Source organism: Mustela lutreola, chromosome 9 (genome assembly GCF_030435805.1).
Source record: "Mustela lutreola isolate mMusLut2 chromosome 9, mMusLut2.pri, whole genome shotgun sequence".
NCBI lineage: Eukaryota > Metazoa > Chordata > Mammalia > Carnivora > Mustelidae > Mustela > Mustela lutreola.
The window spans coordinates 127,660,549-127,675,210 of NC_081298.1; the positions used below are offsets into that span (position 1 = coordinate 127,660,549).

At 41.2% G+C, this 14,662-nt stretch overlaps 1 protein-coding gene across 7 annotated transcripts in view; it reads left to right on the forward strand.

Moving 5' to 3' along the window:
- Positions 1-5,207: 5,207 nt before the first annotated feature.
- The window catches only part of ITSN2 (intersectin 2), a 140,246-nt gene continuing 130,791 nt past the window's right edge, over positions 5,208-14,662 (forward strand). Inside the window, exon 1 of one of the 7 annotated variants that reach the window (XM_059132496.1) lies at positions 5,208-5,226. The gene's annotated coding sequence lies outside the window, so the exon portion shown is untranslated. Of the gene's footprint in view, positions 5,227-5,256; positions 5,338-5,447; positions 5,688-6,148; positions 6,169-14,662 lie in introns of those variants that run through there. The other 6 variants (XM_059132491.1, XM_059132498.1, XM_059132490.1 and 3 more) reach the window with 6 other exon arrangements.

Sequence of the window (14,662 nt, forward strand, 5' to 3'; positions counted from 1 at the left end):
AACAAGCAGAAGAACTGGCAGGTAGAGGGAGAAGCAGGCTCCCTGCTGAGCACAGAGCTAGATGTGAGACTAGATCCCAGGACCCCAAGATCATGACCTGAGCTAAAAGCAGACACTCACCCCACTAAGCCAGCCAGGCATCCCTGAATTAAACACTTTGAAACCATAGGTACTTGAAAAAAGAAAAAGGCCTACTTATTGGATACATGCAACACAAAAGGAAAAAAAAAAGAAAGAAAGAAAAGAAAGAAAAAGGAATGGCAAATAGCACCAAGCACCCAATCTTAATTTCCATCTAAGTCCCAAGGCAGAAAATTCTGGTCTGGTCATTCTTCCCTAGGGTGGATGAGGATGGCAACCAAGCTGAGGTTGCTGACCCCATTTTGTGCAGTGATTTCATTGCTGTAATTCTTAGATGTTCATCTTGTTCTTGTGGGAAGTCAAGACAGGGCAAGTTTTAAGTGTATCATCTAAACGAGGAAATGTGGCCTCCCATTTGCCTAGGGTCTTCCCTCATCTAGTGTGCTGGTACCACAGCAAACACAGCAATTCCATCTCTCTCTCCTGAGAGTGGGGGTGGGAGCCAGTTATCTTTTTTTATATTTCATTGGTTTAAGATATTATCTTCCCTAGGAAGAAGAAAATGGTAATTCTAGAAATAAAAATGTTTGTCCAGCTAGACTAGGCCAAGCAGTACAAAATGATCTGATCCATTGTGTATTTTAAAGTAAAACATTGTTGTTGTCTGAACCCAGAATAGCATAGCCTGTGTTTCTCTATTTGAAGGGGGAAAAGAAAATCACAACAACCCAGCATGGGAAAACTACCCACACAAGACTGAGACCTGATTTTGCCTCTTTCCTTTCGTACGAAGTTTAGATGATCACAAACAGATCTTTACCTTGCATCCCAGGATTGTTGTGAGGATTATAAATGAAATAACAAAATTACTCTGTCAAGGGCAAAATGCCACATAAATATTAGTTAGTTTATCACAGAAAGGGAACTGGAATCACTCCAAGTTTGTGCTGGAGAGGGCAGCAATGAACTGAACAGACAGCTGGGCAAATATGCCAGACAGGAAGCATGTCTGACTCCCGAATACAGGCTGAATTCCCTTTCGCTGAGCTACACCTGCCAGACTGGAAGCCCCTGGTGCTTCAGTCATGAATGAGCACGTCCTGTGCAGAGATCTAGGGCCTTGCCCCAGTCTGGCCTTTGGCTCCACCCTGCTAAGCTGGCCCAGAGTCATGTCTGGTCTAACTTCCCCTCTAATATGCCTGGTACTGCCTCTTCCAGTACCAGTAGGCCTTAAGCCAGAGCCTCGAGTTTTGCATGACACAAGCGACCCAATAATGAGAACACTCGTTCCAGTGGGCTCGGGAATTATCCTTCTCTCCTCTTTCCCCTTAAATCACTGCTATTTACATTTCTTCTCTGTGTCAGGGCTCCAGAGTAGAATGCAGGAGGTGATGAAGCTGGTGACAAGATAAAGGAACTAATTAGGCCCATTAACCACATCTCTGAACCGGGTCTCACCTGCTTCCCCTAGTGCCAATTCCTCACTAACTCCCTGTTTCCAGTAGCTACAAGGTAATAGATTCTTTTTTTTTTTTTTTTTAAAGATTTTATTTATTTGTCAGAGCGAGAGCGAGCACAGGCAGACAGAGTGGAAGGCAGAGTCAGAGGGAGAAGCAGGCTCCCCGCGGAGCAAGGAGCCCGATGTGGGACTCGATCCCAGGATGCTGGGATCATGACCTGAGCCAAAGGCAGCTGCTTAACCAACTGAGCCACCCAGGTGTCCCGGTAATAGATTCTTAATAGCTATCGGTTGAATGAAAAAAAAACATCAAATTAATGAATCAGCAAATATATACCAGATAAAGCCCTAGGACTTTTCCTGGACCCCGACTTCCCCTATCCCTGACCTGATTTTCATGTGCTCTTATGGCCAAATACTAGGGCAGTCTCTGCTTGGTTTCCCAAATTGACTTTGACTTTAGTGCTTTATGCACAAAGAATGACTGTCAGCACATCTATTCTTTTGTGTGAGTTTGGAAAGAAAAAAAGAATCTAAAAAAGGACAAACCTCACTTTCCTTCTATTTCTCAAAAGGAATAGCATAATTCTGATGTGTGTGTGTGCGTGCGTGTGTGTTTAACACTGGTATAGAGATATTGCAAAGGTTTTTTTCCCTACAGAATAAAAGAGACACCCTTGGTTAAAAAGCACAGTTGCTAACAATAGAGGCATATTAACTCCTACCAAAGATAGAAGGTAAAAGGAGCACAGCTTTAGATTCCCACTGTTCACTACTCCTATCTTTAGATGCCCTGAGGATCAGAAGGGCAGAGCCAGGTTTTTCTGGTGTTCAGTGTTGGTTCAACACCGCTACACCTATATGAACCCTAGATGATACCAAATAATCAAATATATGTGTAACTGGAATGCCAGAAGGAGGTAAGAGACAGAATGGGGCAGAGAAAAAATATTTGAAGAAATAATGTCTAAGATTTTTTTAATTTGATGAAAGACAGAAATTTGCAGATACAAGATTGTAAATAAACACCACACAGAATAAACACCAAAGAAGTACACACTGGTGCACATCAGAGTCAAATTATTGAAAGCCAAAGATAAAGAGCAAACTTTGAAGGCAGCAAGAGAAAACAGCATATTACATAAAGAATAAAATGATCTTGTCAACAGCTGACTTTCAGTGGAAACCATGAAGGCCAGAAGACAATGGGAAAACATTTTTAAAATGCCAAAAGAAAAAAACTCTGTCAATCCAGAATCCTATATTCTATATATCTAGGGGATATGTAGTTCAAGTATGAAAATAAAATAACATTTTCAGATAAAATTAAGGAACTTGTAGTCAAACTGCACAACAAGCAACAATAAAGGAAGTTCTAAACTATTTGTTTATCACGTCGTCTTGGAGATTTATTACTAGTGGGGGCATTACATGTGAACTCCAGTTTCTCATAGCCTTCCTTCTTTTTGGATAGATAATGTATTTACCCGATGGAATGGTGAGAGTCTGGAATCGTTTCTCTTCTCTATGATTGCCTCTTCCCACCACTGTGGGTTTGTTTTGAGGATAAACTGAATAGGAATGGGGTTAAGGATGGAATCCTTGAAAACTAACAGAAAGAGAAATTGATGTAACATAACATATATGTGGTTGGGGTGGGGAGAACTAGCGCGGGTAAGGAAAACAGACTGAGATTAAATGCTCTCCAAGGAAAAGCTAGGTTACTAGGAATAGACCTGAAAATCTATCCTAAATTGTGGAAGAACTTGGGGAAGAAAAATGTAATATATCTAGTCCCTTCCCTGACCTCCATGTCTTCTTATTCTACAATAACTCCTAATCTTCTTTAGATTTGACAGGTATGTCTCTATGTCTTAGGTCGGACTTAGTTCCTTCACATATCTGATCACCAGTTGGTGTGGGAGGTAAACAAGAGATGATGGGATTTGGGAAATATAAAGGAGAAAAATTACAGATACAGTTCCAGGGTATGCTCTGTGAATAGAAGAGGACATCAAAGAAGTAGAATGGTGTTTCTATCATCTACGTAAATCATACATACTCAATGAGTAGGACAGGTTGGACAAACTAGCCTCAAAGTTCCTTAAAGGAGGAACCCTAAGATATGTTTTAGGAGTTGGGATACTATAGGCTCCCAGTTGTATACAGGACACCAATTTCCATGAGAGGTTGCTAAATTTTTGGCTTATTTTAGGGAGATGTTTATTTTTTTTCCTTTGTTTACAAATATTCCTTTTAACAAACTTAATTTTTGTCCTGCCATGGATTTGGCACCTCCAGAAAGAAAAGGGACTCAGGGTGAATTTCACCAGGTCCAGAACTCAGAAACACAAATGACAATGACCAAGTGGTGGAAGGGAAATGGAGACAAGCTCTCTGCCTATCAGGAATTAAAAAAGAGGTTTTGCCCTAGGCCAAGTCTTTGGAGCAACATGCTGAGAAGGATTCAGAGGCTTAGAAAAGGGATTGAATACATGCTCTGAAAGGAAGCACCACAATTATTTGGTGATGTCTGCTATGGGAATGAGACCATGTAGTCAAGAGTGTTATTCTTAGCTTGGGTGGTTTGTTTGCAGATTGATTGGTCCCCAGGAGATAAGAGTTAAATTAACCCTAGTAGATAAAGGACTTCCTAGACTAACACAAAGGAATCCAGCCTCACTGTGTCACCGAAGCACAGGGCCTGTCTTTCAGGTCTTGGTCAGGTCTTAATCGAAGAGTTAGAAAAAACACTGAGCGCCAGAGCGGGAAAAGCCTGTTTATCATCATTGATGCTTGCTAAGTTCCTCACATGAGTTGGTTGGCCTAAGGTTTGGACCCATCCTTCTAGAGCCAGCCTTGTTACCTTCTCTTGTCCTAACAAGTAAGGAAGGAAGCCATGGGATCATTTGATTTGCACAGATTTCTCCTTTACCAATATAAGTCAGGGGGAATATGAGTTTTGTACATGGGACTAGCCCCCACTCTGCCTCTAAAGCCCACAGAAATATCGGGTCTTGTAATCCCGTTTTGTTATACTCATAAGAACCATGACTCTGCCTCCAATCCCAACTAACAGAAACCCTCTGTCTAGAAGGAGTGCTATGTCAAGGGCAAGGGTACATGGCGGTTACTTGAGTTAAGGTCTAGTGTTTTGTATGGAGACCAGGAGCTGAAAGTGTTGAGGAAAAAAGAGATACTCTGATCTTCACCTATCAGGTGGCTGTAGGGTGGGGAAGGATGTTCAGCTTCTGCAGACCGGGTGGTGGGATTTGGGGAGAGATGAACATCTCATTGCTCGGGAGAGTTTATGGGGTGGATGCTCTCCCAAGCGGAGGCGGGCCCCTACCTTGTTGGCCTTTCTTATATGGTATAGAGGAAAGTGAGGAATGCTGAATGGATGACCCTCGGGTATGGTCAGTCCTTCTGAGGACTGTACCAGACCCATAAACAAGGGCGAGAATGACCTCCTTCTCCTGACTCACATCCCCTTTCCAGGAGAATCCCAGCTCTCTCATCAGCGGAGTTAACCTTAGAGGGAGAGAAGGCTCCGGAGAGAGCCCCATGTGGGGTGCAACAGGCATGTGTCCGACAAGGCTAGGCCTTCCCCGAAACCTTGGGGGTTCTGCAGTGGCAGGAAACGCACCACCCAACCTCAACATGTCACCTCGGGGAGGAGGAGCCAGGTGGGCCGCCGCTGCTCCGGGCTGCGGGGCGCGGGGCTTCAGGGCCTCCCCGAGGGGCGAGAGGAGCGCCGGCACCAGGCCCGCGGGGTCGGCTGCCCCAGGACTCTGGGGGTGAGGAGCGGCGCCCGGGCCAACCTCGCGTTCCCGAGGGTGGGGGAGTCGGTGCCGGCCGGGGCGGGCGGGCCGTCAGCTGCCCGGCCCGTCGCCTACCTCCCCGCCCCCCGGCTTCCTGCGGAGGCCGCGGCCGCCATGTTGTTGTGGGGCTGAGGCGGCGCCGCGGAGCCCGAGCGCCGGTGACAGGCTGCGCAACAGGTTCGCTGTGGGCGGCCTGGCGACGAACCGGGCGGCGGCGGCGGCGGTGGCCGACCAGGGTCTCCCGGCGTCCGTCCGCGACCGCGCTGCCGGGGCCGAGGGGCGCGGGGTCGCGCTGTGACGTGCAGGAGGCGCGGCGGGGGCGCCAGGTGGGTGAAGCGGCTGGCGGGGGCTGCGGTAGGGCGCGGGGCAGGTGCGGGCGCCGCTGCGCTCGCCGCGGGGAGGCTCGGCGGGCCCGGCGGGGAGGCGGCTGCTCGCCCCGGCCGCCGCGGACGCCTCGGGAGCCGGGGCTAGGCCCCTGGCGGGCTTGGCGGCGCCGGGCGGAAACCTCCGGCCCCGGTTCCTGCTCCTGCGGCGGGGCAGGGGCGGACGCCGAGGGGCCGGGGCCGGGTCGCCCCTTCCCGCGCGGCGGATCCCCAGGCCCCGGCCTCTCCTGGCAGGTGCGGACGCCTCTGAGGGCGGCGGCGGGGGCTGGGGGGGCGGCGTGGCCCCTCGTTTTCGCGGTGCCGGCCCAAGAGGGCCCTTAGGGGCAGTCGCACGCTTCCTCGGGGACCCTGGGACCCTTCTTTTTTATTTTTGTATTTTCGGCCGAGTTGGCTTTCCTTGGTCATGGCTGGCGCGGAATGTCAGGTGAGCCGCATCCCGGTGCGTCAAAGTAGCCCGAGTCACGAGCGGCCAGTGGGTGGATGCTCGGCGTCCACCGCTCGCATTAAACCAAAGTTGGGAAATGTTACCGTTTGACTTTAGCGTTATTGACTTCCAGGGTGTACAGGAAGCACGGAAAGGTGTAATCTCCCAAGCCAGAGTAAAGTTTATTGCTTATCATTATTGTTATTATTTTTAAAGACTCCTGCGTGTGCGTAGTGAATGGGTAAACAGAGGCTGAAACTGCAGACGGCTTTGCATTCTGTAAAAAGGTGCCGTATCTGGGTGATTAATCATGTGCTTTGTCGTTGAACGATAGCCAATGGCAAGTTTGCTTCATTTGAGACTTGGATTAATTATGAATTAGGAATGTGTTTGATAGAGCCAACCAGTTTATTTTAGGAACTAAGGTTAACACAGAATGATCGCTTTATTAAATGCACTAGTTTGTTTTTACTAGAGTTTACTTGCTTACCCAGAGATAGGCTAGGTGTGAGTTGAAATTTTGTGTTGTTTTCGTCAGCTTAATTTAGGTGGCATAGACTTTGGAGGTTAAGTTCTTAAGCCTCTTAAGAAAATCAATTGCCTCTTTCCCTGTCCTTGTTTGCTGTATTGTTAATGATAAAATTTAAACGCAATAAATCAATAATAATGTCCCTTAAATTTTAAAGGCAGTAGCGTCTCTGATGTGCATACCTTTAGGTTTCTTTGGCTGTGTCTAACATCCTCTAGTAATTTCTTGCTCCCATCCCCCAGCTTTGAGATATGATTGACATACATCTCTTGTAATTTCAAAAGTGTAGAAGGTGGAAGTTGTATTTAAAAGCTTAACTTAAAAACAGACAATTCCATATTTTTCAAGGACGTGGGAAAATGTGCATTGCTGCTATTTTAATGTAATATTCATGAGCAGCAGAAAAGCTTGTATTTCTTAATGCTCTAATGCATTTATTCCTCTGCTCACCTTTATAATGAAAGGTAGAATTGTCTGAAAAAACTTGACCTATCCTGAAGGAAAATACATTGTTCAGCAGATCTCAAGGCTAAAATCCCAGTCTGTTCTGAATATGAGGAAATGTATTAGGCATGTTCTGGGAGTGAATTACAGTTACCCCCCAAAATTGTACTTTTGCAAAAAGAAGAATAGTATAAGGAATCTCTGTATGCCAGTCACCCACATTTAGGAGCTGTCAGGATTTTCTTTATCCATCTCTTTTTCTTCCTTATCTTTATTTTTTAGTCATTTCACCATACATACTTAACACATCTTGGATTTTTTTGATGGAATTTTTTTCCTCATAACCTTAAGATTTTTATTTTTAATGTCTCTTTAATACACAGTTTCACAAATTTCCATCTTTCTAGTAAGATGAAAAGAACATTTATTGACCATCTGTTTCACATACTTTTTTCAGTACTAAAATATATTTGCTATTGTGGTTGTGATTTATTGAACACTTAGTACATGCTAGGCGGTGTGCTGTTTTGCATAATCAGTTGAAGCTTAGCAGTACCGTAGAAGTAGTTCTTTTTCTCCTGTCAAACAGATGAGTGAAATGCTAACATAGAGGTTAACTGATTACGCTCCATCTCTGAGCTAATAAGTACAAGAACCAGGTTTCAAACCAAGGTCCTTCTAACTTTGGCATCTGTGCCTTTATCACTCCTCTTGGTTCAGGAAAAGAAAAAAAAAAGTGATTTGGGTATTCGATAAATATTTGTTGTTACAGTAAACAAACGAAAATACATGTTAGTCCACTGATAAGTAACTAGCATTTTTATAGACTATATTTATTTGTAAAGCATTTTATGAACAAATTCCAGAAATGATTCAGAATAATTATGTTGCTAAATTATATCACTTAAACTTATTTTACTAAAAATGTGGTGTATTTATTCCTATCTGCATTTGCTTTTCTTTCTTTCCTTTTTTTTTGGATTCTGATCTTTTCAATAACTTATTTATGAAAAAATTTTTTTATGGAATAACTATTTTTGAAGAAAGACTAAGAAAAGGCAGACTTTTTTTCATGTACTAATTGTTAAAGGCAGGATTCCAAGTGTGAAGTAGAGAAATAAGAATGTTTAGAATTAATTATGTAAATGAATAGATCTAAAGATGAAGGTGCATCAGGAATGCTGGTTTTTTTTTTTAGTTCATTTTTTACTTCGTACCCTTCTGTAATTACAGAGGACAGCAACTGATGACAGAGGACAGCCACTGATGTTAGATTCCTGTTGGGTAGACTGCATATTCGTAGGTATTTTTTGAGAAGGAGGAACTGAACTTGTCTTAAAGGATCTTAAGGCAGAGAGGAAGTGGGGGAGGAGGGGAGGAAACGGAGCAGAAATAGGGCAGTGAATGCTTCAAAAAATAAGGTATTTATACAACTCTAAGAGGGCAGCATATTTCATTTGCAAATGTATAGTATTATTTTGAGAGATTCACTTAAAAAATCATTTCACAATTCTATCAGGACACTGAAGGATTTAGTTACTTGTGAAGTTATTCAGCAGTGGTTATGGGAGACATTTAGGGATCAATTAACCAGACAGTAGACATTTAACTTGTCTCTCATGTAAGCAACCGTTTTATGTTTTCTAGATTATTTTCTTAGCTAATGCATATTCATTTTAGAAAAGTATATGTGGTTAATAAAAATTTCACTTACTTTCCTTGTAACCATAGTAGATAAAATAAAGGCTTTCAAGTTAAACCTCCTGCTCCTAACTAAATAGCTGTATGATCTTGAGCAACTGATTTTAATTCTCTGAGCTGCTGTTTCTCATCTATAAAATGTATTGTCATAGTGTTGTGATATAAAGTGTTTCGCAGTGACTGCTGCTTTGTATGAGTGCCCAGGTACCATTATTCCAACTAGCTTCCGTGAGAAATTTCAAACTAGCTTAATGCTTTTTGGTGGGAAGGGGGGTCTTTTTACCTAGTGACTGAAAAAAATTTCAGGAAGGAAATATCTATATCTGCAAAAAACCCTACTGCTTTGGATTATCACTTCCAAGTCTTTGAATCCAGGTGCTTAAATAATGTGTACTTTTAAGTGTGAAGAGCACTTGACTGGTATGAGGCGGATGGGGGGGGGAGGGGAAGAATGGTCCAGAATGGTGGGCCATGTCAAACTACAGAGTCTGTGTAGATAAACCCCAGCAGGGTTTACTCTGACAGTTGGGAGGACACTGATAACTACGGCTTTATCATTTTCTTTTTGCTTAAACACATTGGCGTAGGTATTTGGACATTTTACATCACCCTGCTGCCCTCCTTCACACTTAAGAATGAGTGCTTACATATAAGAATTAAGTAGGTCAAGTTAATAAATTTCCTAGCATATGTATTATTTGGTAGTTTTACTTTTTAGTGAGCATGAAATACATTTTCCTGAGTATAAGTCAAAACTTGAAGATTAACAGAGAATGATGTGAGCTGAGATGCATGTGTAGCACTTTCTAACATTGTGATAAGTCCTGGAAACCTGAACGGTAGAACAGAAGCTATGGTTTAATTTCCATTTACCTTCTCCTTACTAGGGGCATTTTAGGCTTTCCCTCTGCCAATGTTCCAGTGAGGTTCCAGCTTACAAATTGATTTTGTCTTGCTGCCGAGACATTCCATATTGGAAGGCTTTCCCTGTCTTTTGTTCTGGTCCTGATCCTCATTCTATGATTCTGACTTGGAGATTTTGGCTCCTTTATAGCTGAGTCAGTTGTATGGTTGAGATGTCAAGAGCCATTTAGACTAAATACAGATAACCCAAAACTTTTTCTGAACATTACTCTCTAGTACCTGGATTTTATAGTTTTTGTAGCATGGTGGTAATCTTATCTTGAGAAAGTGTATGCTGCAGCTCCCTCTTAAATACAACTTTGTTATTGCTTTCCTCATCAGATTGACTTTGTCATCTGTGTCTTTGTCATCTTTGTCTTTCTAGGGACTTCAGTGAGAGAAAAAAAAAAAAGCCCCCCTTCTTCGTAGTTTTCTGTCCTCTGGTTTAACTTTTTCTTTATTATCAACAACCATTTTTCATCTTTAAAGAATTAAACCAAACAGAAGTTACTCATAAATCGTGGTACCAAATTAACTCTTTTTAACAAATATTGAGTGCCTTCATGCCAGGAACTGGTCCAAGCAATGAGTATATAAGCAGTAAACAAAATCTGCAAAAATACCTGCCCTGGTGCTGCTCCCATTCAAGAGGGAGAAGGAGAGACAATAAAATGTTTAGAAGTTAGAGTTTGCTAGGGCTATGGAGAAAAGCAAGGTAGAAAATGGGGGTAGGGAATATGTGGGCAGTTGTGTGGGGGGTAATTGAGAGAAGTAAATTTGCCTTATTTGAAGTTATTATTGAGGAATTCAAGATTTGGGAAAAGATTATTCTGTGTGTTTTAGGAGTAAACTTACTATTTCACATCACTGTATTTAACGTAAATGTCCATCATTTCAATATTACTATTTGGTTTGCACCCAGCACACCTGTGAATATTCCTGTTTTCTAGTAATTTAAGCCAGAACAACAAACCTCAGGCACAGCATGAGTCTAGAGCAGATTTGTCAAATGGTTTAGAATAGAATCTTCATTTTCTTTTTCCTAAAAGTGGCATACTCTGTTTGTTTTTAAATCCTGTAGGCTTTTTGTTTATACCATTTTTATGACTAATATATGTTCTTTTGGAAAATTGGAAAGCAACAGGAAAATTGAAAGAAGAAAATAATAGTCATTAATAATCATATTACCCAGAGAAATAGTCAGTATTAATATTTTGGTAGATATCCTTCTAGAAATTTTTCTTTGCAAAAAATGGAATTATATATTCTTAGCTTGCTAGCATTATAAAAAACATGGTTCTATTTTATGGTATATTTATCTGCAGTGTAATTTTATTGGCTAAATTATATTGCTTTGCTACCACTGAACATTCATAATGTCTAATATGTACTGAGCATTCACTGTATTCTAGTTATTTTTGAGACACTTTACGTATTTTTACTTGTTTAATTTTCAGCCTCTCCGTAAGAATTATTCTGTTATTATTTATTTTATTTTATTTATTTTACAGTGGAGAAGATTGAACAAGGATAGGTTCAGTAATTTTCCCAAGATCCCATAGCTAACAAATGGTAGACAGAGGATGTGAACTGGACTTATATTGGTTCAATAGCATTAAAGTATTTCGTAATTTAAAGTTTTATATTGTGCCACAGTTAACATCTTTGTAATTGTATCTGTGTGCACATCTGTGAGTGTAAACTTATTGCCAAATTGTCTTCTAGAAAAACTTGTCAGTACCAAAGTGTTCTCCTACCAGTGATACCAGTCCTATTTACCACATCCGCAGAAACATTGGCTTTTTTTTTCATCTGCTAATTTGATGAAGACCACCTTGTTTTCTTTATTATTGAAGTTATACTTTCAAAGATTTTTCTTTGAGAAATATTTATCTCTACCATTTCTCACTTTTTTAGCATTTTCATCTCTTAGTTATTTCTAAGGATTCTTTGTATTTTAAGAATAGTACCTCTTTGCCATATAAGTATAATTTTTCCCAAGTTTGTTTCTTAGTTTTGTTTTTAGATTTTTATCAACGATAAAAGAATTTGTATAGTATTTCCCTTATGCAGCACTGTTCTTATTTGATACATTATTCCCTCATTTAATTCTTAAAACATTCCTATGGGATAGGTGCTATTATTAACCTCATTTACAAAGTCCTCTGACATTGTCTTTTAATTCTCAAACAGCTTTTTCCTCTGTGTCTTTGCCTATTTCTGTTCCCAAGTCCTAAAAATTCTCCTTTTCTAGCCTACTGGGTGATACTTATTGATTAGTTCTTCATTACTCAGTTGAGGAGTCGTTTCTTCTGGGATTGCTCATCTAACAACTTTCTAGTTCTCTAAGACAAAGTTAGGTGCCTGTCTTCTGTCCTTTGTACCTATAGCACCTATATAGAATTCTGAGTTTGGGCCTTATTCCTCTTCTGTATTTCCTGCTCTTATACATCTTATCCAGGTGTTATACCTGTGATGACTTGGTAAATATTTGTCGATTTGAATTAAAGGTACTTACGATGTTGTTGGTGTTATCAAGAAGGGAATCCGCCTTCCAAGTATATAAAGTAGAGAAACTTAACACTGAGGAAATAACAATGGAACTGGGCTTAGAAGGACCTTGGGTTTGGGGGTGGGGCCTAGAGACAAATTGAATGAAAGCAGACTTGGGTATTTCCCCTTCTGGGAATAGCAATTTACCTAGAGTGACTTTGAGGATTATTAACTTTGCCTTTGGGAAGGCCTGAGGAAAAAGATCCACCTTTCAGTCCAGTATACCTCTTCTGGTATTCAGAATATTCCTTCTTGCTCAGTTTCTCTTCTGACTTCCCCCCCCTTTTTTTGTTTTCAGCGTAATGAAGGAAGTTGGAGGGTCCTGATGTAATCCTGGTAAGGTTTTGAAATGCTTTGGGAAGTTTGGTGAACTGATGAAGTAGGTCCGCTGGTAGCTTCTCCCAGAAGTCAGAGCTTTAGGGGAGAGAACAACTGTGAAGCTGTTGTCTTTGGAGATTTGGGGTTCTAGTCACACTTCTCCCTGTTAGTGCATTGGATGAGATCTCACCTCCTTTTCTCTCCAGCATTCATTACATTTCTGTTCTAATTTTGTTAAGAGACATTCTTCTCTAAATTTACTAGTTTAATTTGGCTGGGCTCTGAGTACTATTAATATAACTTGTTTTTCAATATTTTTCCAAATCCTTTTCTCATTCAATTTAACTTTATTTTTTATTATGTAACTTATATTTATTGTAAAAATAATGCATGCTGATTAAAGAAACTTTGTAAAATAAGGGGGAGAAAAGTAGGCTAAAATGTTGTGTCATTCCACGTCCAACAGCCAATAACAATCACATTTTGGTGTCTCCTACCCACCTTATTTTTTTTTGTTGTTTTTACATATATATTCTGTGTGTTTTATAATACAGCATGGTAGTTAAGAATAACATGGCTTTTGCTCCGTGGAGTTTTAGTTCTAGCTTGGCTTTTTATTAGCTCGATGAGTCTAACAGTCTCACTGAACTTTGGTTTGTCCTTCCTTAAAAAGTGGAGATCTCGGGACGCCTGGGTGGCTCAGTTGGTTAAGCAGCTGCCTTCGGCTCGGGTCATGATCCCAGCGTCCTGGGATCAAGTCCCACATCCGGCTCCTTGCTCAGCTGGGATCCTGCTTCTCCCTCTGCCTCTGCTGCCTCTCTGCCTGCCTGTGCTCGCTCTCTCCCTCTCTCTCTCTGATAAAAAAAAAAAAAAAAAAAAAGTGGAGATCTCGTAATCATACTTACCCTTAGAGCTGTCAGGAGGATGAAGAGATAATGTATGTTTAGCATGGTTATCTCATAATAAATTCTTTATAAATATATCAGTAATAATCAGGCCTGTCTTTGGTTAGGTTAGCTGGGGCTGCTGACCTAGGCTATGCCTGGAGGGAAGGGAGCATGTCTGGGGCACTGTACCTTTCTTTCCCGAAACAGCAGTTTCAAAAATTTTTTAACATTCTTAAGGGAATTTTGCAATTGTTTACAGTGAGGCCTTCTTTAGAGTGTAATTTATCTTGAGCCAGCTGTGCAGTTGGTGGCTGGCCCTGAGCGTCAAACCCTTCTAGGATGGCCCTATTATAATAATGATGTCAATGATAACATGTAAAGACCTAAATGTCAGGCTTGGAACGTGCCAAGTGTTCAGTGATTGTTAGCTGTTATTATTATTTTTGTACTGATGCACGTTATATCATAAATTATAAAAATGTAACCAGTTTCCATGTTATTACATGGTATAGCCGAACTTGTGTTTTTAAAAGTAAGCTTATTGAGATAGAAATTTAGATGTCATTATGAATTTGATATTTGACTTAAGTAACAGCATGATTCATGGTTCAGTGTATTCCCCATTGCTGGTCACTTGTCTTACTTTCAGTTTTTTTCTTTCTGTAATAATAATTCTTTTTTTAGATTCTATTTATTTATTTGACACAGAGAGAGAGATCACAAGGAGGCAGAGAGGCAGGCGGGAGGGGGAGGCAGGCTCCCCACTGAGCAGGGAGCCTGATGTGGGGCTCAATCGTAGGACCCTGAGATCATGACCCAAGCCGAAGGCAGAGGCTTAATTCACTGAGCCACCCAGGCACCCCTCTTTCTGTATTAATTATTAAATGCTGTGAATATATACACATTTTCTCCATTTATCATATTTTTGTGAAATAGTTGGCTCACTGCCTCTGAACATTAGTAGGGTTTTTGGTGTATGTTTTCAGACTGTCTTCTGAAGAGCAATACCAGTTTGCATTCCCATGAGTTATGTCTGTAGCACTTAACTTCCCTCACCTTTGCTAGCCCTGGCTCTTAGTCAAGGTTTTGTTGTTGTTGTTTAAATTTATTTAAGATATAGTCAGTATTGGTTTCAGGAGTAGGATTCAATGCTTCATCG